This window comes from Thermobia domestica, chromosome 15 (assembly GCF_964235325.1).
Source record: "Thermobia domestica chromosome 15, izTheDome1.hap1.1, whole genome shotgun sequence".
Lineage (NCBI taxonomy): Eukaryota > Metazoa > Arthropoda > Insecta > Zygentoma > Lepismatidae > Thermobia > Thermobia domestica.
The window spans coordinates 98,883,091-98,909,639 of NC_137468.1; the positions used below are offsets into that span (position 1 = coordinate 98,883,091).

The following is a 26,549-nucleotide window of genomic DNA, read 5'->3' on the forward strand; positions in this document are numbered from 1 at the left end:
AATTGAGATTAAATTAATTAAAATACTCTTGTTCAAGAATCATAGCTTTTGGATTGTCATTTATACGATAATTCTGAAATGGCTCTTAGAAGTAGTTTATGAGAAGTTGATACTTGTTTGAATCGTCATCTTCTTCTTTCAAAATATGAAATAATTTTTTAAAGGGTGACCAATAAAAAAATTGACAAGAATTGTAATGAATTCGAACCGTTATAATCGAGTTAGCTATGACAGAAAGCCAGAATGTGTATATGAAATGAAACAAAATGGAATACAATTTTTAATTTCATGGTTATACTCTTAACCACAAATTATCCTTACATGTATAATATACTAACCTTTATTTAACACAAATGTCCAAAATATTTCTCTGCAGACATGATTTTTTCTTTTTTTTTAATTTCTCAGTCCTAACGGACATGTATAAGTATTAAAAGTGAATGGAAGAAATATGTCGTCAACGTAAATTAAAATGAGTCCCAGAGCTCCTCCGTGGCTAAGCGGTTAGCGTACGCGCCCTCGGCGCGGGAGACCCGGGTTCCATTCCCGGCGGGAGCTCATGTGGTTCGGATTCCACGTTAATCAGTAGGTGCACGTCTCACATAGCCTCGCTGCTGTAAGGGACGCTAAACTGAAATTCAACTCAAAATGAGTCCCACGATTATGTCTTAAGGGCTAAGGGAGACGGATGATTAGGGCAAGTGAATGAAGATGTAAGAATTTCTGGAATGAAGAAATGGGAAGAAACAAGAGTTCCCGAGAAAACTCACGAACACGATGTTACTCACCACAAACTCACTTGGTTGGAGATTGAACGAAGGACCCCAAGCACCAGAGGTAAGCACTCTACCACCGAACCACCGTGCCACTGTCGACAACGAAAATGTGTCGAGGAAAGAGGGATATAAAAAGGAAAACAAAAAAATCGACGGAAATAATACTTATCAGAACCTGTAATGAAACGAAATTTCTAATTTAATATCACACGCCTATACTCCGAGGAGAAGGGAGACTGTGACGATAATAAGGAATCAAAATAGTGAAATGAATAAAGTAGGAGGAAATGGGAGAACCCCGAGAAAACCCAAGCATACAGTGTTTGTCCACCACAAAGTTCACTTGAAATTAGATCAGATCGAATCAAGGACTCCATACACTAAATATTAGTACTCTGCCACTAAGCCACTGCAATTATAAGAAATTAGTATATCTTATGATCGGACCTTGAATCTCTCGCATGAGGGTTGATTGTTCTATGACTGTGCCACTATACTTCTATAAGTTATATAAATTTGAAATACTTTGCGTTATTCTTATTTCTACCGGGTTATTTGGCTAGTGTTTTAATAATAAGAGACAACAAAGAAATGTAAATTTTTATCCTTACATATATAGTACACACTTTTATTTAGCAAACCAAATTACGACTTTTTTCTGTTTAAGTTTTTAGATAACACTGTAAACAACACATTGTCTGTATCCGTGTTTATACATTTTTTTTTATTATTATTATTTCTTGGTCATTTTTCCATATCATATAATTAATGTTGTTTTATCATTAAAAAATAAGTAATGCTATTTACATTCTGCCTCTTCCATAAACAACTTGTAACTATGTGTCCATTTGATATTATGACGACAAATGAAGCTAAATATATGTAGTAGAAACGTGTGGAGAAACATTCCACAGATGTGCTAATTAACTTACTTCATTTGAAATATTCCACAAACATAAAATAGGATGATTCAGGAACACAAGGTTTCTGATTACGTTACAGTTAGCATGTCTAACTAAAGATGATTTAAAACAACATTTCACTCGAATTCTTTAATGGGTAAGAGGAGAAAAACATTTATAGGTCTCTAAACGCAACTTTTTTTTTGTTTGTTTCTTGAATTTTAGTCTTGTCTTGCGCATCTAATGTTGAGGAACTATTGTGATTAGGATTAGGAATTAGATTTCTGGGCTTTCGACATTTATGGCCATGTTAACCAGTCACGCATAAGGGATGACGTCCATCGGCGATCACGCTATCTGATAAAAGAAGGAATGAAGAACAGGAAAACGAAGGGAACGGCCTGGGATCTGTATGTTTGGTATCATCCCGACATACAGATGGTGTGAATGATGAAAATCGAGGAAAACTTTACTTAGGAGCCGGTCTGAAAAAACTTTCTACAATTTTTCGACTGAGTGTCTCCACTGGGAATCGAACTCGGGACCGCTCGCACCAAGGACGAGAGCATTAGCGACGACACTTTCGTGAGTATGCAACCTTGTGATACAGGTATTTTATATTTTTAAAATAAGATACCAGTTATTCATTTCGTGTATCACGCTAATACCTAATAGTAAACAGTCACGTTAATAGGTGTTAGTATCTGCGCTCTTTCATAACGCTAATAGACGTCGTTAGTGTACAGACCGATTTAAAACCATTGTGACGATTTAATTACAACTATATTGTTTTAATTAAACTGTTTCAAATTAGAATAGAGTCCTAAATATAATTGTATTTAAGTGTTAAAATTTGCTCATTTCTACGGAAATATATTGTAACGATGGTAATTGCAACTTAAACTTTATTGTTTCAATTTAATTATTTGAAAAAAAAAATAAAATAAAAAATAAATGATGTTGAAAATTAACTTCGTTTGCTGTTTACTATTAGGACAAGAGCCGTAACCATTTTTAGATTTCAGAATTAATATTAGGGATGTCATTTAGTAAGGACAAGGAATCAATTGTTACATTTTAATCAATAGTATAATAATATATTAATGAAAAACGTAAAACTACACGTATGTTGCAGTTTCTCTTCCTCTTCCCAACACAAAACCTGCAATGTCCTTAACTAACTAAAAGCCAACTATATGATCTATGGAACCTGGAGGTTAAATGCTGCATTGTTAACAGAAGCTCTCCATTGACTTCTGTCCTCAGCCAACTGGATCCAGTTTCTACTTTGTATTCCTATCTCTGCGAGATTCATCTTAATATTATCTTTTCATTTGCCCCTAGGACTTCCTAACGGTTGTTTTCCAATCAATTTTCAGTTGAAACTTTTAAAGCATTACTACTTTTTTATTTTTGGTACATGCCCTAGACTTGATAATCCTACCAATGTTTGGTACACGGTATAAATTATGTAGTTGCTTGTTATGAAGTTTCCACTATTCCCTTTCCTGTATTTCTTGGATCCCAGGATCTTGTTCTCAAATACTTTCAAACTATATTTTTCCCTCAGAGTAAGCGATCATGTTTCGCAACCATACAGGACAACAGACATGATTATTGTTTTATATATTTTAAGCTTCAAATCCCTTGACAGAATTCGCGACGACAAAAGATTTAGAACTGAATAATAACACAAATTCTCTGCTTTTAGCCGAGATTTAATTTCTTCGTGAATATGGTTTTGGTCTGTTAATATTGATCCTCGATACATGAAAGTATCTACTTTGCCGAAGGTATTATTTGATATTTTGACACAAGCATAATGTACAGTTTTACGATTCTGATGAACTTCCATGAAGTACGATCCTACAATGATACTACTAATTAATATTTGTGTAATCCTCCATATTATTTGTAGGAAAACTGAAAAAGTTATACAAGTAGAGCTTCTAATTAAGCACAATTTTAACATATGGTGTACCTCGAACCGAAGGCTCGAGCGCAACAACCACTTGAAACAGTGGTAAAGTGTCACTGAGTACACAAAGTAGGGTCTAAGTGCAACAAAGTCTTAAATTATTCATTATCTGTGCAATGGTTGTTGACTCGAAGGTATCTGAAGGTCTATAGTATCTTCTTATCTTTCTGTTATGGTCTGTTTGGTTCATATTGGGATATGGTAAACAGCGAGGCCATATGAGAAGTGGACCTATTGAATATAACGTAAAATCCGAACTACATAAACTCCTGCCGGAAATCGAACCCAGGTCTCCCACGTCAAGATACTCAGGAGGAGGTACCATTTTAACTTTACTTATATTTAACTGTGTATTCAAGGAAGTAAATAAAACTCCTAAGATTTCGTCTATCCTAAAGTGAGATAGTAATTACTTACAGCATTTTTCAGATGGGAAGCGGCATGGCCTTGAGTTGGCTTGACGCGGCGTCCAATTGGCTTTGAGCGGTGTTGACAATTCGCGACAAGCAGTTCTGCACGCTGACTTCTCGCGCTACTGCGAATCTTGACAATAGCAGAGGCGCTTATTAGAAATATTGTATTAGCACATTAACTGCTCACTTTACGAAGTAGAGAAAAGAATTACGAACACATACGTGAAAACTACATCTTTTTATGACAACTGGTTGTCATGATACACGCTTTGAAAGGTTTCCATATAAAACAATTAGTAAAACGAGCGTTGAGTCCCGTCTAATTTCCAATGGATTTTTCTTCGATTTGGAAATGGAACTCAACTTTTATTAAAGGATAATCAGGGGTGTAACCAACAGGTTGTTCTAGGGGAACATTACTTTCAGGGGGAGGAAAGCTTTTCACGCATTAAAATCAGAACAAATGACCTCTTTCAGGATATGAAAGCATTTTAACTCACCATGTATACTATACACATATTATGTTTTCTCGATGCTACCTTAACAAAAGACGGATCTTGACAGTACTGAAGTTGAAAAGCGGATTGTAAGAGATAAATCAACAAGCTATTCATAAGAAAACAAATGCTGTTTCTAGCAGTCTGTTTATCCGACTTTGTGTTTATGTAGGTTAAAATACTAAAGGGAAAAAACTCGAAAAAATATCAACTCAGATATTATTATGCAATAATATAGTAGTGAAAGATCCTGGGGGGACTGAGGGAGCCAGGGCCCTCATTTTATTTGTAAATGTGCAATATTAGGCATAATTTGAATGCAATTTGTCACAAAATCATCATATATGCTTTCTGCATCTGAATGCACCCCCCCCCCAATTTACAGAGAAATCAGCGTCCTTGTAATTAGGTACAGAAACTGTATTGATGATGTTTTCCTTTTTCTTTTTTTAAAAATCGTATTTTATTATAAACGTTCCTAATTTGCATTAACTATTAAATAAGTTTACTAAACATATACTAGATGAACCTCATTTCGGGGCTGGAAATAGTTTGGAAAGTCAAGGCCCTCTTTTCCCCCGTTTCTACATCCTTGAGAATAGTAAGCGATCGAATTAAATAACAAGCCTCTGCAATTTGATTCATTTATATATATTCGATTCCCGGCGGGAGCTCATGTGGAAGAACAGAAGGTATGGGACATTCGTAATATTGTTTTGAAATTGCCTTCATGCAAGATTCTTCCTTATTCAACAGAAGAAACGCAGTATGATTTTTTTTCTTCGTTTCAATACCTTACGTATGTGTGGCCAATTACGTAATCCTTCTTTACTCCTCTAGCAGGGATGCAAAAGCACCAGGCGTCTGAGTGGTGTCATAAATTATTGTAACCCAAAACAAACTCGACCATATCGCGTTGCTTACGAATCAGATGGATTGTTGTTGTGAGACCTACATCAAGTATAAGAGTATGTTATTATAGGAACAGACATGGAAGCAAAGGAGCTTATTGTGTGTGTAGGAACGCAACTTCTCTTCTAGCATAAACAGAATTCATCAGTGTCTAGATTGCTTTTTTTCGTGGTAGTTCATTTGTTCTCCAAAATTATAGTTGACAGTGTCTTTAAGGAAACCGAGTACAAGTGCGGAATTTTCTTCAAAAAAAAAAAAAAAAAGTGCTACGAAGTGAAGCTCGAAGAATTATTTTTTTGTGTTTATAATTTTTGGAACTCATAATAAAAAATTTACAAGAGTCAGATTCAGACAATGGCGAAATATTAATTGACATAGACGATAGTGAAAGTAGTGTTGAAGACGAACGTTTAGCAGTTCCACTGGAATAAGTTAATAGGTAGGTTATTCAGTTGCTATATATACTTCTAGGATACACAGCCAAAATCTTTGAGTTTGCTGGAATAGTATATTTACATTGTGAATAATGTTGCCAATGTATGTGTAATAATCTCAACTAGAGGAAGAGCGAGAAGGGAAAGGGGAGTCCGAAATCCGGCAACACCGCGCGGAATATCCCACAGCATTGGCTACTGCCCGTGATGCTTTACATCTGAAAAACACAATAAAAGCAACAAGTTGTGGATGGATAGAAAGCACTTCTGAAACTGATACCGAATCCCACTGCAAGTATTCTGTTTCACTTATCGGTCATTAGGTTGGGTTGTGATGAAAACTTAATGGAGGCAACAAGTCAAGGATTTACTCTCTGTTTCACGTCATTTAAATGAGTGTGATTACCTTAAAAGGTTTAATTCTTATTGACATCAAATGTTGTACATTTACACCATATAGAGGCCGCTGTGGCTCAGTAGTAGAACGTTCATCTTGTGATGGTAGAGAAACTCCTAATGCGTAGGTTTTCTCGGAGTTCTCCCGTTTCCACCCACTTTGTTCATTCCGTCATTTCATTCATTCTCATCCTCACCGTCTCCTTCAGCCTACACGCAATAACTATGAGATGTAAATCTGAAAGATTCCTTTTATAGCGTTCATTCCACCATTTTAAGAAATTTCATATCGATATATAGTAATGTTACTATAATGTTATACATCAAATCTACTTACACATCGATAATTTTAGTAGTTACGTACAATATTTTTTACAGTAAAATAATCCAATCCTGGTAAAATTTCCACCATTTTCCTATCTCTGTTCAGCTTCTACGAATTTAGCTGCCTATCTAACCAACAAAGCAATCCACTTGTTTCCCCAAAAAATGGAAAGGTCAAGAAAGACGCGTCTCGATAAAGTGTACCAGCCAGCTATATTTCTTAGCTGAAGAGGAGAAAGCCATAACAACAGCAACAAACATGCTCATTAAAATAAAGTAAATTAATTATAATATACACATATTAGGCTTGCTCTCAAAGCTCTTTAGTACGTTTTACCACACAGTGTTGATTTGATTTGACTTTAGCGTCCCTTTAGCAGCGAGGCTATATGTGACGTGAACTTACAGCTTGACGTGAAATCTGAACTACATAAGCTCCCGCCGGGAATCGAACCCGGGACACCTACGTCAAAGGCTTACTCGCGAGGGAGTTTGCTTTATCACATATTACTAAGCTAGAGAAATATTAGCTTCTACTTGCGTTCTATGAAGTAGCTTCGAAGATAATTAACACAACGTGTGGGCTTTCACGTGGTCCAGCGTGGAAAGAATAGTACTGTGAGCATCACTGTGTCAAATATAACTGTCCTCTGTGGATTGAGTGATAAAGATTTTAGGTTAATTTATTTTCAAATTAATAATAATAATATCCTAATCATAATCTGAGTTTAGATCCAGTTTATGAAACTATAACAGACTTCCAAACTATGGGTGATTCAATATTGAAACCGGAAGTAGAATATTTATCTTTTCCGGTTTTAATAGAGGAATAAGGGTGGGATGAAACCCATTCTTATAATATTGGATAAGCAACAGAAAACCACTTCTCGCAACCTATCATTCATTTTTTATTTTATAGTGATCAATGTTGAAACAAGAAACATTATAATTTTACCACTTGCGGTGTGAATAGATGATTAAGGGAGGAGCCTGTATCTATTCGTATTCTTGAACCACTGAATTCAAATGAAAGCACTTTTTTTTCTTTTACTACTTCTGATATCATACCTGTCAACAGACGGACATGGTTTGTTCTATAATGGCTCGACACAAGTTTCATTGTCTATAGAATTCGATTATCATTTACAAAATATATTGTGTCAATAACTTCATAAAAGGCTGAAAGCAATTTGTTGAGATTTCCGTTATTTTACTAAAATTATATTGTAATTTACAAGGAAATAATATTACCAAATACATTTTTTTAATGTAATGATATTACCAAATTTTGCAAATAAATCTGGAGTACATTTAAGTATTGTTGATTAACCTTCCAAAACAAAGAAAAGAAAAAGAAAGAAAGAAAAGTACGAAAATATGTTTCCCCGAAGCCGCGGTGTAATTCATTTACTTAGTTAAAATGTAAAACAAAATATACGTTTTGCAGTAAATATTACTATGTACGTATGCAAAAATCGGATTTCCTACTAATATTTCAGTGTATAAAAGTAAATAATAACGCGAGATTTAAGTAAATTAGAAACTATTTATATTTCAACCATTCATTTTGCTCAAATATTTTGTTAATCACATCATACAAAAACAAACGTAATATTTGCACTGCAGAACAATTGAGGAGTTTGGTGTAATAAGGGCGTAAGCGAGTTTAAGTCCTTTTTGCATCAACCGCATTTGTGGCTCTTGCCATGTTTGTTTAGCCTCCTGGTAACATTTCAATTCAATATTGGAATAAAATGCTGCATATTACATTGTTTTATGTAAAATAAATAAATAAATAAAAAACTACTTAAATTTTCAACATAGTTTTTCTCCAACTGCATGTTTCAGATTTACGCCCTTATTGCATCAAACTCTCAATTAATTTATTGATCTTAATGTTGTATATGCTTGAGGTGCGACGTGATGCATGTCTCTAGATATTATGGCAACCGTGAATTTCATGATGCAATGTTAAGGTTGACCGTTTTTACACTTGTTATAGCGGGTAGTTCAACAGAAAGAGACAATGTGAAAGAATATAGCATGCATTTTCATCATAGGCATTTTGCCATTATTGGCAGGTTATTTGCCGTAACTGGGAAGCATCCATACTCCACCGTCTTCAGCTAACCTCTTCCGCTACACGTACGATTATTTTTGTTTTGATATCGTCCATCTTGTAGTCTCCTTTGCCATCTACCTCTCTTTTCTGCCACCACACCCTCTAGCACGCCACTTATGATACAGTTCCTTTTTAGCCAATGACTCAAACAGTTTTTCTTCTCAATAATATCTAAAACTATTCTTTTTTCCCCCATCATTTCTAACACCTTCTCATTCATCTTCCCTTCTACTCAACCAATTCTCTCTATTTTTCTTCCCACTCACATTTCGAAAGCTTCCTGTCGTTTTACATCATATTTGCATAATGTCCACGTTTCTGCTCCATACAGTACAATCCTTCAGGGAATGTTGAAAAATTTCTTTTTTCTCGATAAAAAAAGTACCAAATTTCCTTTCACGTTTATTGTAAATTTGTAACAAAACGTCAAATTTCGTAAAGTAACCTAAAAACTTATATCAAGTAACAAACTGAAGAGTAAAATATTTTAAGTAGGAATTTTGAATTTTCAAATGGAGAAACTATTTTCAGCGTATGGTATCGTAATCGTAAAAGAAAGCATTTCAATCTGTGCATTATGTTTTCCTGGAATGTTATACAGTCTTGCTTGCCTATTTGTAATGCAGATTATAGAAAGACAATTGGTACAATGAAAATACTTATAATAAACGGAAACTATCTCTGTGTCACAGAAATTCCTAATAGTAAACAGTCACAGCAATAGATACCGCTACCTGCGAGATAATTTAATAACGGGTGCCCCATAAAAAGAAAGGAACTTTTAAAATACCTGTCATTTCTGATCTAGTAAGTTGGCAGCACTGAACGTTACACGATTTTCATCTGTTGTCTTTGTAGTTAGTAGTTACAGAGCGCCAAATAGCGCAAGATCGTCATCTGTTTTCTGCACGGGTAGGAATGGAACACTCATCACATTCGTAATAAGTTTTCACTATGACAACACACTGTTCCGTCGTGAAGCGCTCCATTCCAACCCATACAGAAAACATATTACGATCACGAGATATTCGGCTCTCCGTGACTACTAGGGATGGCCACAAAGTTCCGGTTCTCGGAGAGCCGATTTTCAGAACCGGTTCTGGACCTGGATCCGAAAACCCGGATCTTAGGAACTGGTTCCAGACTTGGATCCGAAAACCCGGTTCCAGAACCGGATCTTAAGAACTGGTTCCAGACTTGGATCCAAAAGCCCCGTAAGGAGGCAGAAATTTCACCTTCAAAACAGTGCAAAGAGAACCATGCGCTTGTGCCCTCCCCGCCCAGACTCGCTTGTGCCCCCAGAAAAAATTTTGGGCCACCAGTGTTTTTGTTTTTTGTTTTTTGTTTTTTGTTTTTATTTTGGTCCACCAGTGGGTGTTTAGCCAAATGAGTTGGCCAGTTTGCCTGTTTAACCATTGAGTTTACCAGTTACCCAGTTTATTTAGACAAATGAGACAAGCGGCCGCCGCCTGGGCGCCTGCCTCTCGCTTCCACCATTTCATCTAGCACACTGTTCACAGCCTTCCAGCAGCTTGTGTTTAGCGTAGGGATCGTCACAAAGTTTCGGTTCCAGACCTGGATCCGAAAACCCCGTTCCAGAACCGGATCTTGAGAACCGGTTCCAGACCTCGATCCGAAGAACCGGTTCTAGACCTGGATCCGAAGAACCGGTTCCAGACCTGGATCCGAAGAACCTGTTCTAGACCTGGATCCGAAGAACCGGTTCCAGACCTAGATCTGAAAAACCGGTTCCGGAACCGGATCTTCTAGGGCCGGATCCGTTCAGACCCGAAAACCGGTTCCAACAGGAACCGGTTCTGGCCATCCCTAGTGACTACTAACCACAAGAGAACACATGAGAATCTTGTAACTTTCAGTGCTGCCAACTTACTAGAACAGAATGTTGGTGGGCATTTCAAAAGTTTCGTTCTTTATGGGACATTTTATAATTAAACTCCTGAATAATTGCATAAAAAATATAGTATAGAAATTGAAGAGGCTGGAAGCCGAACCAATAATAATAATAATAATAATAATAATATGAAATAAATTATCACTAAACTCAAATATTTAAACCGTTTGATTAAGTATGGTTTTAGTCTACAGTTTACAGCAGGCCGAAGGCTTGTAGCAACAACTAGTAGTTGTCAACACAGCTAAACGAAAATATGAATATCAAAAAGAGAAACAAAATATACAGAAGAAACTCTAAGGAAATAATTTTGTCTCAGTAATGTAGATAGTGTGTACAAGTAATGATAGAACTGACATATTGTTACAAGTAAAATGAAAAATTATATATTGATTTATTATTTTATATATTCCTATCTACTTAATTACTAAGGCTGTCAAACGAATAGAAAGCGTTAAAGTGTTATATGTGATAAAACGAAGCTGAGACACAATGAATAGCGCACAAATTTATGGTTATCTTGTAATAAATAAATTAGCTGAAGTAATTTGCATTTGGAAATTGGTTAAAAGCCATCTAATTCAATAGTATTCATATACATCAGAATAAGCACTGTGCTTTTGTAATGTCTGTTTGGAAAATTTTACATAAGACAGAAAGGTTTTTGCAGAAACTTATTTCATTAAAGCACAGTTGGGAAAGTAAATGAGGGTATACTTATGAGGAAAGGAAGTTCACTACTTTTAATAACAGTAAATTAGAAGTAAATTGATAATTGACGAGGGAGTGTAAGCAAGCTTGTATCATTCAAAATGACATGAATTTGTATCTCTTGAACGATAACTTCCGTAATATTATGACCTATGGAACTTGGAGGTTCACAAAAACTCTCCACTGACTTCTATCCTTAGCCAACTGGATCCAGTTTCTACTTTGTATTCCTATTTCTGCGAAATCCATCTGAATATTTTGTGTACCATCTGTGCCTCGGTCTTCCTAATGGTCGTTTCCCGATTGAACTTCCAATCAAAATTTTGAAAACATTCCTATTTTCTTCCAATTTGGATGCATGATCTGCCCACCTAAGCCCCTTAGATTTGATGACCTTAACGATGTTTGGTGACCAACAATTGAAAATGAAAAAAATGCAATCTTTAAGTTTTACGCCCCATGATTATGCCGGCTAGGCTAAAGAAGACGATGATTATAATAAATGAAACAAATGGTGGAATGGAGAAAGTGGGAGGAAACGGGAGAATCCAGAGAAACCCACACACATGGTGTTCCTAACTATTAAGTTCCCTCGTGGCTATATGCTTACATATGTTTTAATTTCCGACGGAAGTTTATAGGTTCAGATTCTATGTTAAGCTGTAGATCTACGACTCACACAGCCTCGATTTTCATTTAAAAATGAAATGACATCTTTGAGTTTTACGTCCCACGCTTATGCCGGTTAGGCTAAGGGAGACGGTGATTATGAGAAATGAATGAACTGGTGGAATGAAGAAAGCGGGAGGAGACGGAGGAACCCCAAGCAAACCCACGAGCAAGTTTGTTTGTCCACCACAAAATCCACATGGCGCGAGCTGGGATTGAACCAGGGACCCCAAGCACCGGAGGTGAACGCTCTACCACTGAGCCACCGCGCCCCCTTCGATTTTCATTTAGTTTAACGCCCGTTGATTATGCATCGAGGCTAGAGAAGGCTGTGTTGAAGATAGTGAATGAAATGGTTGAAACGGAAGAACACCGATAAAATCCACACAAACGGTGTTTGTTCACCACCAAGTTAACTTGGCGAGAGATGCGATCAAATCAGGGTCAGACGCACCAGAGGTTACCGGTCCACCGTTAATGTAAAGTAGAATAGTATATAACCTCAACGCTGTGTGACACGCTAAACTCCAACCAGGCCAAACTTTAAACACCAATCTAATTAGGAACTCTTTTGTCCAAAATATATTTCAAATTATAGTCCGCATTACTTTACTTCTAAGTTCATTCATATGTAAGGTTTCCTATTGTCATAATATATTGATGCGATTCACAATTTCGTTAAGTTTATTGTTGGCCGATAATTGCATGCATGGATCGTTTGAATTAGGTAGTCACAAAATTGAGAATGAAGAAGAAAGATCACGTTATGACATTCGCTTCAAGCATCTAGTAGTATTTTAAATGTTTACTTTATATAGACACTATAGTATTCGTAATTTCTTTAACATTAAGTGTGTTAAGTAACGACAAATCATACAAAAGCTTTGTTCTGATAGTGTTTGTACACTCCGCATCAAAAAAATTGCGACAGCTAACGCCGTGCAGTTAGGCCACCCAATATACACCTTCTTATCCCATAATCGTGTCAGGTGAAGAGACACCCTCTCTCTCCTCCTTTCTTCTCATCTCAAAGTGTGGAAGCAAACCAAGTGTGATTTGAATTGCCTGGTTCAGGAGAGCTAATTGTTTTATTCCATTTAATTGAGTCATTGAATTAGATTATTTACAGAATTCAATGAATACTTAGGTGTAAGGCATAGATGGATGTATTTCATTTGCCTCCAATTCATTGGAAAATTGCTTACCATGATATTTTTCATTGTGTCATACAATAATATATTGAACACGTAGAAACAAATTTATAAGGAATTGAAAATTTGGCTTTTTTTAAACGACTTCACTTCGAAAAAATCTAATTACATATACGTTATTCAATAAACAAAGATTATAGTGCCGTTTACAGCAATTTGATCTCAAATCATTCAGATGATATGAAAGGAATGGTAAAATTTGATGTATTTTTTAAAATGGTGTATTTGTGGGAACTTTTAGGAACTTTTTTGTTTACTTTATTTTTATAATATTACAACAATATTTTCGGTAAGTGTAATTCAATAGGTTCTTGAAATTACATAATTTTAAGCAGTGTTGCAAACTTTAAGTTTGTACCATATCTCCAGAACGGTTTGATATATCAAATTGCTGTATACGGCATTGTGACCTCCATATATATTGCAAACCATCTGTGTAATTTGATCAAGTACTTACCTAAGCTGTTTTTCAAAATAAAATTGTTTAAAAAAAATGAAAAGGTCAAATTTCCAATCTCTTGTAACTTTCTTCGTATTCATTCGAAAGCCATCGTAATGGCTACAGTATTGGACTCTAAAGTATTTTTGATGTACTTTGTCCCGTTTGTCTCACTTGCGTTACTACTGATGTAAAGGCCACCAAAATCTGGATGTCTGTGATACTTTGGCGTCCTTAGTTTGTAACATTAATAAATGCAACATTATAGGTTTTCGTTTAACGTGTCCATTTGAAATGTGTAATAATTTAACATAGCATCTTTGCTTTAAAAAATACAACTTTATGTCAGGTTGACAACACTGTTAACCTTGTGGTGTCACAGAGTATGTCAAACAATATCTTCCTGCCGGTATTTGCATGGTACGAAATGTCAGCGTGTTTTTTGTCAATTATTTTATAAGTTACAAGTATGTATCAAGATGGTCCACCCTACATACGTATGTATATAAACCGGTAAAACAGGTCGAATTGGAATCCTTCTTTTCTAAAGTCTGTTAAGGAAGAATGTGAAAGTAACTAGAAAAGGTGTAATTTTTCTATGAAACTTTGCTTATGTAAGTAGTAGCATCGAAAATGTTATTTGTCCTATATTAATGAATTTATATGCGCATCTTAAAACGTTTGATGCGTTAAGTTGCATTTAAATTTGATTGAAGAACCTGCCAATACTGAGAAATTCGCGATGAAATCAACACGCGTAGGGCAAAGTGTTTTAAGACTATTTCTGAGGATTTAAAGATATGTGTATATATATTTATAATCCTTGGATATCTTGTTATGCTGCAATTGTGTCACAGCATGACTTCTTATTAAACATTGCAGATATGAACTACTAATAGACAACAGTACTATCCTAACCAAACAGATTTGAATGATCTTATTCGAGATCTAAGTCTGAGTAAACATGGTGGGTTAAATAGTGGAACGTAGCTGATAAATCAGTAAACGCAACAGTTGAAAGGAGACGGCACGAACAGTTTCCTTTTTTTTTTTTTATGAAAGCTGGATTGTGCTTCTGCCAAGATAAAAGTGTTTATGCTTTACAGATACCCTGCATTCTGAAAGAGTGGCAACAGCTCGTCTAGAAGTCTCAAGGCTGTGCATCTACACAATAGGAATAGGCACCTGTCTATTCCTGTGATTCATTCCCTCTCTATGAAAGAAGACTTTAACAGCTTGAAGACCTTATTGGTCAATTTAGAGTATACAAAATATGGGTTCCAAGTAGCCTAATAGGGGACTTCAAAATTATTCCCTTACTCATGGGTTTTCAGGGCGGTTTCACCAAACTCCCGTGTTATCCTTGTTTGTGAGACAGTAGGGACACCGAGGCTCACTACCAGAGGAAGTACTTGCCACAACGGGAGGAAAAAAATGAAATTGTTGAGTTTTACGTCCCACGCTTATGCCGGCTAGACTAAAGGAGACGGTGATGAGGAGAAATCAATGAAATGGTGGAATGAAGAAAGTGGGAGGAAACGGGAGAATCCCGAGGAAACCCACGCACACTGTGTTTGTCCACCACAAAGTTCACTTGGCGGGGGCTGGGATCGAACCCGGGACCCCTAGTACCAGAGATGAACGCTCTACCACTAAGCCACCGCACACAAGGGAGGAGTACACTGTGAGGACACATAATGTAAAATACGAACCACTTGTGGACCCTAAAATAGTATTGTTACTACCTCTACGCATTAAACTTGGAATTATGAAGCAATTTGTGAAAGCCTTGGATAGAGATTCTGACATATTCAAGTTTTTACAAGACATGTTTCAGCAGCTATCTCGCGCTAAGATGGAAGCTGAAGTGTTTGTAGTGGAATCGCAAGTGATAATAATGATCCAGTCCACTGAGTTCTCCACGTTGCTAACTGAGATCGAAAAAGAAGCCTGGAGCAGCTGCGTGGCCGACGTTCACAGTTTCTTAGGAAATTACAGAGATGAAAATTATGTGGAACTTATAACATGGTGACAAACTTCGGCGAAACGTGTGTATGATGTCACTTAACTCACATGTTTTTGCCTCTCATCTGGACAGTTTTATGGAAAATGTGGGTACAGAGGAGCACGATGAGCGCTTTCACCCAGACATTATGACTTTCGAATGCATTTATCAAGGGAAATATAACGAGAACATGATTAGGAACTATATCTGGGGGCTAATTCATGAAAATGATACACATAAACGAAAATGTAGGTAAAGGACACATTTCTAAGGTATACACAGGTACACATGGATATCCATCATGATCACATGGAGGGGCAGAGAGGGGCCCGGGCCTCCCTGGCTCACGATAATGTATACGTAATATAGCAAACCACGTATATTAAATACCAGAAATATCAGACGTAAAAAGACAGCCATGGAGATGGTCTCCTAAAAAAGTTCTTCGGGCGCCCCTAATATCTATGTACCCAAGTTATGTATTTAGTAGCCTACTCTTTTGATGTTATAATATGGATGTTGAGGAACTTACTACCAAACTCCTTTAATTAATTTAAAAGCAATGTCTAATACATTTCATAGCGTTATCTGATTTTGGAAACAAATCCGCGTTAAACTTACAAATCGAAGTTTCATGAGAATTATGCACATTTTCGTAAATATTCAATGAATATGATTAAGGAATCAGCAATAGTAACCGAAGAACAAAAAATTGTTTTAAAAGTGTTGCATAATGTAATCAAAATTGGTGAACCTATGTCGAAGTTATGCTTGAACATACCCAGAACATAAAGGAGTTGAATTGAGAAAACTCTTCCTCTTTTTGAAATTGCATGATAAATAAAGTCGACATTATATATAATCTTGTCACGACAAAACTGTATGAGATGGATTTTTGAACCCACTTGGGTCAAGCTGAAATTTTGTCATTTTACTTTGATAACAATCAACTATCCACAAGTTGATATAACTGATGTTCAATGTGTGCATGAAGAGGACGCTGGAATACATAAACCCCTGAATTGCTAGACAACCCACATGACATAGCTGTGATGATGGTTGAATACTCAATGGCATTTTCTGTTACATTTGTGGTCAAAATATTTTTCAACTTCCCTCAATCAACCATTTTTATCCTCCAGCTTCAAATATATAAAATATAGAAAAAAAAATTCTCGAGTAGATTTTTACGCTGTTCCTAGCTAAACAGTTGTACGTTGTGATGATCTCCTAATAAACGTTTTTATAACGTAGTATTAAAATCGTTCAGAAACAGAGGAGCATATCATTAAAACAATTCTTTTAATTATTTTTTTCATCAAACTAATCGTGTCTATCTCTATTGCTGGAGATTGAAATTTACCAACAGTAAAGGGAGAACTTCTCCTCTGCTCTGTATGGTACTACAAAAGTAGAGAAAACAAACTTTATACATAAATGTATTCGGAGAACCTAGATTCGTCTTCCACCTCTCATCGCCATTCATATTTTTTGTATGAATCTTTCCATAGAAACAGAGCTAATTGCAAAACATTTACTTATAACAAAACTCAGTGATGATGACTAGGGCCTAGGTCTGGACCTGTTTAGAGCAGCATATTAATGACTTGTAGGTCGTCAGTTCGAATCCAAGTACTTTTCTAATATGTTTGTTGTTTTTCTCCATTTTCAGGATGCAATCGTCTTTACGATCTCTACATTAAGAAATGCTTATAAAGGTTTAAGTACATCGAGTTATTTTGCTATGTATATCAAATAAATGCATGCGTCTCTGTTTTCAGTATAGGAGTTCATTTCAAATTCTACAAGCTAACAGTTGTTGTGCAACACCAAGTGACTAATTCTGGTGGTAAGTAGTTACTGTTTTGAACTTATACTGAGGAGACTTAAATTTAGTTAGGTTTATTTACGATGGGACGACTGCTATATTTTCAGAGTGTAAAATCGATACATTCTTCTCGAGATTTCCAACTCAATGTTAGGAAGTTAAGAACGCATAGAAATTACTGACCTGTTTAAATTAAAACAAGCATGCACATGAGAAAATGCGTTTTCAGACACTAGAATCTGAGATGATTGTTGCCATGGCGTGATGTTGAGTTTTGTATTATCTTCAATTCTAAAACTAAACTAGTGCTTCCTATCCCTCAATGCATTTCTCATGCTAGTTCATCAGTACTGGAAAGAAGCTTTCTATCTCTTACGTTTTTTTTAAATTAAACTCTCAGAAGTTCGGTATATAAATATAATAAACGATGCCTTCCAGCTTCCTTTGATTTTCTTTACGACTATCAGAAAAATTATCGTATTAAAATATTAACACTTTTGGTAACAGTAATGAACCTTCTAAATTTTGTAAGGACTGTGTAAAACAAAATAAGGTACTGCATAAGAAATAAATAAATTTTGTCTTGTAACTATGAGAAGTATTGTTTCTGCTAAAGTCTTTCTTTTTCGTTTATTGTCAAATATGATTGTTTATGTGAGGAATAATATCTCCTTAAAGCATTTGCAAAATGTAATATTTGTTTGAAAGTATGCCTCAGTATCACACACTTCACAGTAACGTGAGTGAAACAATATTGAATCAGTGATATCCAATATATTCTTCATTTCTACTTATTCTTCCTTAATTTACTTACTACATTCTTTCAACACAAAGTCTTTCCAGTAACGTGAGTGAAACAATATTGAATCAGTGATATCCAATATATTCTTCATTTCTACTTATTCTTCCTTAATTTACTTACTACATTCTTTCAACACAAAGTCTTTCCATTAAGTTGCATCTACTTTTGTCTAACTCATTTTATGGAGTGCAGAAACGAAACAATTATGCAGTCTAAGTCACACAAGAGAGTACGAAGGGGCAATGGTGGTAGAGCGCTTACCTCTGGAGCAAGGGATTGTGGTTCGAATCTCAGCCACGAGCGTTGGTAGTGGACAACATCGTGTCCGTGGGTTTTCTCTCGGAGTTCTTCTATTTCGTTCTATGTTCTCATTCCGGAGCAGTCAGGCGATCTTAATTAAATTTATTTTTGTTTTGTCAAATTGCTTTGGGTTCGTTTGGGGAGATGGGTGGATATGGAGCGCTACAACCTTTTATTTGCTGAACTAGGAAGAAGCTCTATTTCAATCCGTTCAGGATTATATAGACTAAATGATAATTTATGTGCCAAAATTCATTAGTCCTATATCCATTTGCGTGATTTCAAGTTTGTAAATCAAGTTTCTTCAACACTGAATAATACAAATATCACCAAATCGTAACTTACATATACTAGATCTAATTCTTTACTTTTCTGTGGCGGACAATATCATATTTGTGAGCGTTATGTCGAATAAATGACTAATTAATTCAAGTGTAATGTTCCTTTTTAGCACAATTTTAATATAAGAAGGAACTTATTTTAAAGTGCAACACAAAACAGTATCTGAGTTTCAATCCGAGTTAAGCACCTTCTTCCTGCTGACATCGCTATCACACACAATAATTATAATACAAATAATGTAAATATTTTTCATGCAATTTCACGGAAGTTATGATTTTAACATTTTAAAATGTGTAACAAGAAACAAATGAACTAATCTATTTGTTAAGAAAACCTTCCGTACCTTTTTGTTACAAATTACAGGACAGTAGTTTATTAATTAGTGTTTAGCGTCCGTTTCATCAGCAAGTCTATGTGAGATATGGACCTACAATTCAAAGTGGCATTCGAACCACATGGATCCCCTCCCGAGAATTCAATCCTAGTCTCCCGGGCTTGAAAGGTTAATAAAATAATGATTATATTTAGTGCCTTGTTTCCCGCTATGGCACTTTACATTTACAATTCATATAATATTGTTTCCTAATTGAATTTAAAAGGAAAGAGTTGCCCAAGAGTTATTCAAAGAAATGTTTTCAGTTCCTGAATTAGATTAGGAGCGCGAAGAAAAAAGAGAAATAAACTTGAGCTAATTCAGGATTTGAACACATGAGCACATGATTAACAAAACTGTTCACCCGAACAGCTCGACTGTTTTGCACTGGTTTTCTGTTCCAAACTAGGTTTAGTTTACAGTCAGATACGGCTGAGTTTGCGGTGAATAATTGAAAGTTTCGTTTCTTGCAATATATACACGTATCTTTCGAACAAGTCACATTTTTTTCGAAGTCACAATAACTGATGTAAAATAGGCTAAAACTGCGAAAGGAAGGGGTTGGTTAAATCATTAATAATAAGAATACAATAATATAATTGCTAAAAACAATTAGCTAAATAATAAAACTCGGTAAACAATCAATTAACTTACATGAAATGTTTTTAACTAGCTAACAGTTTTTGTGAGACATGTAGTAACTGATCGGCGTAGGTAAGTGGTTACTGCATTGGATTTCTACTCTGGAGGCCCGCTGGTTGGAACTTTTTAATTCAGTTCATATTCTCTGTGATATTCAAGATCTTTTCTTATGTAGAAGAAAAAATATGTTCGAATGACGAGAAATTAAAGTTAAAAGTGTATGAAATGGAATCTTTGAATTTAATGTTCCGCGGTTATGCTTGCAGGCTAAGGGAGAAGAATTATTAAGGTAAGTGAACAATGATGGAAGAATTGGTGGAATGAAGTTGTGGGAGGAAACGGGCGTACTCCTAGAAAATCCATGGATACTATGTGTCCATCGCAATATTATTGACAGGGGACTGGACCAGTGGCCTCATGCACCATAGGTTAGCGCCGTAACACTGAGTCAATGTGCCTCCCGAAGTAAATTTTGAATCAAGACAAAGATTTACAAATGTATTTCCTTTAGTTGTTCCAGAATTTATATTTTCAATTAATTTAAACCATTTTTTAACTCATGTATCATCAGTGCTTTCTTCTTCCTTCTCACATGCAGTATGTAATGAAATAACATATTATACACACAACGAATTATAATTTCATTGATAATACTCATTGGACAACACGCTCCAAACAACAGAGATTAACCCCAAAGCGTCGAAATTTCTTCGTGTATTAACTCATCAGCAAGAGCCTGTTTCAGTGCTGTACAGGTTTGTCAATTGTTTCTGATTGCTAGAATTGTTATGTATAAGTTGGTTTGGATCCGTCCCGGCGTTTGTAAACCAGCAAAAGTACTGGACTGACATAGTAGTAGGTAAATTACTTTTATTTGTTGACTGTACCACAATCTTAAAATAAACTGCAAAAATGACATTTCTACCAGGAATAAGCTGCGAAAATACTTATACATTAATATAATATGTAAAACCTGTCTAACTGTATCAAGCATTGAATTGACTTTTCACAGTGGCAAAAATTGTGAAATTTGAGTCTTCGCTGCACTTTGACAACGCCAGTGATTAGGTATTTACTCAAGTAAATACATAAGAGTGCCAATTAGTGAGAAATCACACAGGTAAAAATTTTAACTTTATGGGTAGAAATACAAATTAAAGAGAAGAAAACTCATGTAATAGTGTCATTCATGAGCACAAGAATTTGGGCATTGCACGACTTTTCTTCTGTTAGTTTGCAGGTTTAAAACTGTAATTTTACCAGTGTGACTTCTCCTGAGAGCTATCACTGGTAAATACAATTTAACAATTTATTATGATGATGTATCAAATTGGGTTATTTTGAAGTATTACCATATTATTATTATCCGTTGCTCCACGTTAATCCAAATGTTACCCAGTTAATAATATTTTTGATAGCAAAGGTCCGATCTATCTTGAAAGTCTCCCTATAGGCTATATGATAATAAATACATTATATATAATTAGAACTAACGTTCCTACTGCGGATGTTAAGTGAATGTTAAAGTGCATTTTCAAGATTTTGGATCTTTCCGCACAAAGCAACATACGCGTTTGATAATGTAGAATGGAACAAACCATTCGAGAGACTGAATGAATCAGGTATAAACTATTGAGGGCGGAAAACAAAATAATAACCTATACAGAGCACAGAAGACACCAACTGAAGAAAGAGAGAGGAAAGAAGCAACAAGTCAGAAGGATCAGGCAAGGACGATGATTGTTACCAGTTTTGATTAATCTCTACACTGAAGAAGGAATAAAAGAAACAAAGTACACTAACAGCCGAGGAATAACTTTTCATCAACAGATTTGCGGACGATGTCGCGTTGATGGCTAACAGTGAGGAAAAATCGAGACAGCTGTGAACGGAATGCTACAGTTGCTTAGAAGTAAACTCAGTATGATAATCAAGAAGAGCGAAACAAAAACTATGAGATGCACGAGAGGAAAGAAAACAGATAAACGATGATCAAAATAAGGGATCATCAGGTGAAAGACATGCAGAAATTCTGTTAGTTAGGGAGTAAAATAACAAGCAGTATCAGGTGTAAAGAGGACGTAGAGGACAACGTAGCTCAAGCAAAGAAGTATTCGAAGAAATTAAACCCTTCTTCTAACCGGAAATATTGAGAAAGAACTGAAGAAAAAGCTGATCATGCAAATGTTTGAGTGTGGGGTTGTTAGATGTGAAGTATACAATACACGAGATTAGGGAAACCAAGCTTCGAAATATGGTACTACAGAAGAACGTTGAAAATTAGATAGATGAATAAGGTCACAAATGGGAATGTTGGAAATGACAGGAGGAAAAACAAGGTGTATAATGAAGAGTATTTTAGAGAAGAGATATTGGATGATTGGATACATAATGAGACAAGAAGAATCACGCTAGTAGCTATGGAGGGAATGGCAGACGGAAGAAATATCTAGATGAAAGGCGAAATTTAAGTTATGAGCCAAGTAATACAAAACGTACGGAAGAAAAAAATACAAGAAAATCCGGCTAAGGATAAGTAAGAATGTAAAGAAAGCTGTATCAAATATAAAAAAATGTTGGCCTAAGAAACAGAACGGAAATCTGGTTGTAAATTTTTCTGAACAGGAAAACTAACTTCTATTTTAGTTTCAAAGTAACCGAAACCGATCAATTCAAAACTCTGCACGCATATTTACTGAACATGTCCCTAGTAGGCTAAATTAGGATTTCGAACTAAAATTTGATATTTAACATGGTTTTCTATAACATATACAGTATTTTAACTTGGAGAAACAAGGTGGGTACATTTTCTGAACTTATTGATAGAATAAGATGATTTCCCCCCGTAAACATGAGCTGTAGTAAACTGAAATGTCTATTTTCATATTATATGCTATTCATGTAACATCTTTTTACAGAATTTTGTTTTGCTTGTAGTATCCTGTAACAGAAGAAATCCATTTCTTAAAACGAAAATCAGAAGATTATACAGCATCAATAATTTACAATGTGAATTATTTTAGTATTTACTAAATACTAAGCATATAATCTAACATGCATTTTCAAAAAACTCTTTTTTATTAAACAGTACGTCCCTACGTTAACTGTATATCTAATTTTGTTATGAACAAGTGCTTAGCAACTGAATGGATGTTAGAACAATGGAAACTGTACAGTGCATCATTTCTTAACTATTACAAGAACTACACTGTAGAATTTTAATATCACTCTTAAAATTTTGTAATATAGTAAAACTTGTGAATAATGTATACTGATTGGACATAATTATGTTACAGAGAGCTTACACAAAATTAATTCCTCAAAACTCATATGATGATTGAACGTCACATGTGTTTTTCGATATCACCCTATTCGATATTATAAACTAAGGTTTATAATAAATACCTAGGTACATTAGTAATAAATCTAAATACTATAGGCTAATATCCAAATACTGCACTTCGTACAGTCTTCAAGCTACTGTTAGTGTAAGAGGAAACTCCTTTTTTATAAAGAAACGAAAATATCGATGGAGGATGTGGCTATATGGGTACGTACGGTACTGTAAAGTACCTATACTATAGTTTAGTTAATTTTGTCCTTAAGTACGTGTCATTCCCTTGTAAAAATTTTTCTTAATGTGATTACTGACTGTACTGAAAGTAATGCAACTAGAATATGTAACATTATTATTAAAACAGGTATGCAAATAACCACTTGCCCGGGGCGAGTGGTTCATCGGTTCGGGCGAGTATTTAATATCATACCGAAGGTAAGTAAATGATTTCTATTGTGGGATGTGGGTTAGTAGCTTTTTTCGTGGGCCAGTAAACTTTTGTTGCTCATTTGCACCCCTGTATTAAATACTGACAACGTAGACAGAACTTACCAATCAAGACTATGAATTTCTTCGGGGAAAAGTCTCTAATGGTTGTCTGACATTTATGGCCTATGGACACTGGTTTCCTGTTAGAAATTTGGTCGCAGTATTGAATCATTTAGTATTAGCGTTTCATTAGTATAGAGTTTAATGGTGAAACTGAATTTCCTGTCCATTATAAAGAGGTTAATAAAACGCTTTGAAGCATACAATGCTCTCCGTGTCTATGTGAGGGTGTTCGAAAATGGGACGGTTCTGTCCCATTATGATACATATATTTCTGCTGATACAAAGAAAAATCTGTCTGTATTACGCAGATGTTCGCTATTGAGATGTGTCCATTAGAAGAGGTTTCTCTGTATTTCATAATATTTAAGATGTACTGTAAAATTTAATTTTAAACTTTAAACTTTTTAATATTACCATATTATTGAACAGTTTCATTATTAATAATGTTATCAATGTTTTCTTGCTATTAACGCTATTAACAATGTTCTTATTTTTGTTATTAACAAACTTTTGGGAATGGTTTGGACGTCACATTGCTATCACCACTATAAAAGACTATCTTTAAATTTTTTTAAAAAATCATTAGCATTATTGCTGTCAAAGACTAAACTTTTGCCTACTAAAAATCATCAATTCACACTGGAAGTTAGTAACAAATAGTATTAGCTTTTCATTTATATATATTATTAGTTCTTTGTTAAATTTTCCACATAATATTTTTAATCAAAATAAAATTATTAGTTACAATTCTATAAACTATTGCTGTTTACAAAAATAAGTAATTAAAGAGTATATTTAAGAATTTTGTATTTATAATATTCATTAAGCTGTCTGTTAGTTTGTGCAATATCATTAGAAGTATAAAAGTATCTAGAAGAAACTTGTTCATATATATATAAACTTCTATAATTCATTTTGAAATAATCTACTTAGATTTAAAAATAAACAACATTTAAACTTGCTGAAAAGTTCATACTCACTTTTGCATGTCAACGTTCTACCGTATTTTGACTAAATAAATCAACGTTAATTAGTCAGATTAATGTTAGTTCCGCGCAGTTTACAAAATCACTCACACATTTACACACAGTCACACAGACACACACGCACACAGAAACACACACAGACATTGAGGAGAAAAAGAGCAGGTGCATTCTGTTGCAACGTATTCGTCCGACAGAGCGATCAATACAATCGTACTCTGCTGGCGGAGAGGCGGATATTTTGAAAATTGTTAAAGAGTTCCAGAATGCACGAAATTGAAGTAGGAGCAGAAAACATAATTGAAAATAGACATAACTATTGGGAAACAAAAGAGAAACGTATATGTTGTTCCATTCTTACCTGCCAACAGCTGCTGGATGAATGCGCTCCTTGAAGAAGACAGGTCAAGTGGTCCGAAATATACCCATTTGAAGAAGCAGACGGACAGATTGGCAACAAGGGGATGAAAGAGTTAAGTAAAAGTACTTTTGTTGTCTCGATAGAGAAAGATGTTCCCGACTGGTCGGTCGCCGATACCGTCCTCTGCTTTTACTGCGCATTGGAAGTTCAACCCGTCACTCCCTCTAACGGAGGAAATCGTAACCACAGTCCGCGCCTGTCACGAAAATTTTCACACTCTTAAGAAGGACAGAACAAAAAAAGGAAAGGAGAGTAACGGAAAGTTATCTTTACAACGTGACGATAGATTGACAAATATTTCCATCTTTGTCCGTCGTTTCTTAGGAACAATTTCCACATAAATCTCCTGATGTTTTCATCTCAGTTTCGAGAACTTTCGATTGACAACCGTTGTGAAAGAAACTTGAAGTATGAATTGGGTTCAAAATACATATATATTTTTTTTAAAGTTCAAGTACACCACTACAACATGATGAAAGAACCACCTAAACTGCGAAACCATTCCCTGAGTTCAACAACGACAAAACTGAGCCCGGTTCTTTACCGTATTCTCTTCTATAGGAAATCCAATAACACGTGACTCATGACGTCAATATTTAAAAGAAAGCACTGTGTGGATAGACCGAGAGAGAGGGTTAAAGGGATGGATTTCGAAGAGCCAAACGGGGGGTCACACGGGGGCAGGGGGAACTGGAGACATGGATTGGAGGGTTAAGAGGAGTGAAAGGGGTTAACTTGAACGTCAAACGGAGTCTGCGGCGCTGGATAGAAGCAACAGTTGTGAGAAAGATCTCAGTCCTTTAACACCCCACCCGACCTCACCCCCAATAAAAAAAGAAAAACACGTCGAATGAAAAAAATTTTTCGATTTCTCTACACGAAGAATAAATTGGTATTATTGGTAGTCACTATTGATGTTATTGTGATATATATCCGGTATGAGAGCAGTACTCTCGTGTCACTATGTCCTTCGTCAACTATATAGTATTTGTTACTTAAACTAGTCTTGTGTAACAATAAGATTTTAAAGTTCTGTCTCGTTAGTATATTCTAAAGATAAAACTTTGACTTCACTAAACGAAAGAAACACAAATTAATTCTAACTGATGGTGCAGACCATTAAAGATGAAATTAAAAAAGTAATATAGATGTGTCAATATCCTTTTCGAGGTCAGAAAGAATACCTTTTTCCCCTTAAAATCTAATATGAGGTGACCCAATCCAAATATAAAAAATATGTAGGACCTGAGCCATAGTCTTGCAGTCTG

General features: G+C 35.3%; 1 protein-coding gene across 1 annotated transcript in view; it reads right to left on the reverse strand.

Annotated features, from left to right (window-relative positions):
• Positions 1-25,776, reverse strand: part of LOC145671158 (uncharacterized) — a 2,642,835-nt gene extending 2,617,059 nt beyond the window's left edge. The window contains exon 1 of the mRNA XM_081739993.1: positions 25,222-25,776. The gene's annotated coding sequence lies outside the window, so the exon portion shown is untranslated. The remainder of the gene's footprint in view (positions 1-25,221) is intronic.
• Positions 25,777-26,549: the final 773 nt, after the last annotated feature.